This window comes from Ursus arctos, unplaced genomic scaffold (genome assembly GCF_023065955.2).
Source record: "Ursus arctos isolate Adak ecotype North America unplaced genomic scaffold, UrsArc2.0 scaffold_29, whole genome shotgun sequence".
NCBI lineage: Eukaryota > Metazoa > Chordata > Mammalia > Carnivora > Ursidae > Ursus > Ursus arctos.
In genome coordinates this window covers 34,775,441-34,778,303 of record NW_026622974.1, presented here as the reverse complement: position 1 = coordinate 34,778,303, position 2,863 = coordinate 34,775,441, and the positions used below count along the sequence as shown (strand labels likewise).

At 42.7% G+C, this 2,863-nt stretch overlaps 1 pseudogene; it reads left to right on the top strand.

The window, feature by feature from the left end:
• On the top strand, window positions 1-705 carry LOC113261333 (L-lactate dehydrogenase A chain-like; annotated as a pseudogene).
• Window positions 706-2,863: the final 2,158 nt, after the last annotated feature.

Genomic DNA, 2,863 nt, shown 5'->3' with positions numbered 1-2,863 from the left:
CACAGATGCCTCAGCACTCCCTTGGCTGAATGTGACTTCTATCTGCCCGACAGCAGGGACCCCCTGCAGCTTATTCATCACTGTATCTACAATACCAGTTCCATAGATGGATGGACACCAAAAATTGTCTCTGGCAAAGACTGTAATGTGACTTCAAACTCCAAGCTGCTTATTATCACAGCTGGGGCACATCAGCAAGACGGACAAAGCTGTCTTAATTTGGTCCAGCCTAACATGAACATCTTTAAATTCATCATTCCTAATATTGTAAAATACAGCCCAAACTAGTGTGTCTGTATGGAGTGGAGTCATTGTTGCTGGTGTCTCCTTGAAGAATCTGCACCCTGAATTAGGCACTGATGCAGATAAGGAATAAAGAGAGGGCTCCACAAACAGGTGGTTGCCAGTGCTTACAAGGTGAGCCAGCTGAAAGGCTGCATGTCGTGGGCCATTGGACTGTGTGTGGCAGATTTGGCAGAAAGTATAACGAAGACTCTCAGGCAGGTGCATCCAATTTCCACCCTGGTTAAGGGTCTCTATGGAATAAAAGATGATGTCTTCCTTAGCGTTCCTTGCATCTTGGGATGGAGTAGAATCTCAGATGCTGTGAAGGTGACTCTGACTCCTGAGGAAGAGGCCCGTTTGAAGGAGAGCACACCTACACCTTGCGGGATCCCAGGGAGTTGCAGTTCTAACGATTTCTAACGGCGCGCCACCTCACCGACTAGACCACGACAGGATTTTAGTTGGAGGTTGTGTATGTTGTTGTTGTTACCTGATCTGTTATTACCCAAGGAGTAATACTGAAATAGCCTAGGGAAAACATCAGTTTCCTAAAGTTACAGACAGGAACGGTTCACAAACACCTGCAGCTATATCCCGACGCTGGATGATCCCTACCTGGTGCAGTCCTAGGCTGGTCAACGTGAAGTAGCACTGCTGCCAGGAGAGCATCTGCTGTGGCTGCCCGTCAAAGCAGATGTGTGTTTACTGTGTGTCACGGAACTCCTGGTTCCTTCACTCATCATGCCCAGTCCAACTTTTTCACCAATCCCATGCTGCGATCCCATGTATAATCCAGTATTTCATGTATTGTTTGTAACTGTTCTAAAGGATCTGATTTTGTGCACTATAGATATCAGGTGCCTCACTTGGAGGCCATAAGGGTACGTACTGATGGATCATCCTAAAGATGTAATATGTAACAAGCAGGTTTCTACTTATGACACAGGCCAAATCATAGTACCCTACATTGTCACAGGCGCAGGAAGTGTGTTTGTTACTTGATAAAAGAGACTCTACTTCCCTTAGCCTGCTGTAGCTTTTTGATACCTTTCTTCTTGCTCCTCTCCCTTGTCACCTGTCCTTTACACACACACATGCACCTCCTCCTTCCTTTTTTCCAAATATTTCTTTTCCTTAGTATTATCCCCAAATGTGGAATGGGAATAATGTTCATTCTAGGATTTGAACAGCTTTTTGTGAAATTCTCTTGTTCTCAGTGAGGACTGTCAGTTGATCTTTTTGCCTCTTGCCCTGTTCATACTCACAGGCTAGAGCATCACATCCAGACATGTGGTAGTCATGATGCTTGTGTAGCTATGAAAATGAACACTGGGGTTGGTACCCAAAACCTAAATGAAACAAAGCAATAGACCTACAAGTCGCTTAATGTGCCTTGTCCTTCTGCTTCCTTCTCTTTTGGCTAGCTTTTTCAGATCTGTATTTACAGATGGAGCCCGAATGTGCAGACCGGTGATTTTGCTCTTGAACAGGAAATAGATGGAAATATTTGCAAAGAAAAGATTCATAATTGTTGGACACTTTTTGAGTCTAATGATTTTGGAGAAAAATGCTTATGCTGTACTCTGTTATGTTTTCTTTTCCATGAAAATAGTGTAACTTGTAGGAAACTCAGACAGAAACAAGTTTGTTAATGAATATTTTTATCTATGGGGTGTCTACCTAGTTTTCTTGCTCTGAACACCAGAATCTTGACTAGACAAATGAGGTGTGACCTGCCCAGTTCTGATTTTTATCCAGAATACTGGTTCTTGATTTTTTTGGGTCACAGTTCTCTTTGAGGGTCTAAAGAAAATGATGGACCCATTACCTAGGAAAATTCACATATTGACATGAAATTTTGTGTAGATCTTTAGTCTTGATCCAAATATCCCTGCAAGTCTACCCATGTGGTTCCATTTAAGAATCTTGATCTATGACAAGGGATTTTGCCTACTCCAGATTTTGGAAAGGATTAATTGGGAATAGCGGAACCCACTCATATTATGAAAAGAGCTATATATTTCACTAAATTATTAATCTATAGTGAATCTCAAGTGAATGACAGTGGTTTTGACACAGACTACCTATTTCCTTCTCTAGGGGCTAGTCTCTGCCCTGGGGTAGCTCAGGTTCCATGGTCCCTCAAGCTGTAACAGGACCTGCTACTCTTCTTCTGGAGCCAAACTGGGACATACACGTTTATAGTCAAGACCTACCTCACTCTTCACTTACGCACTTGTGCAAATTTCTCTTTAAGTACAAACTCTCTCAACTGTATTGCTATGAAGTTCTTTTTCTCTCTTTAAAAATGCCTGCTACCAGTAAGTTCCCAAAGGACTTTTCTCTCTGTTTGCAGGAAGCTGCAGTTTACGACCTGTCTTTGTATTGAGTATATTCCATCACTCTTTGTTCTGTGCTCTTTGCTATCCTTAGGGGCTGGAAGAAGTTTTGCAACACCTTTTGGTTGAAAAAATGTCTTTGTAATTGAGGTTTGAGCTATAAGCAGATCCCTTGCCCCAAAAAGGCTAGAAACAGTAAGCCATTATACCTCCTGTGCCTCTCCCCCAACCACTGGCTG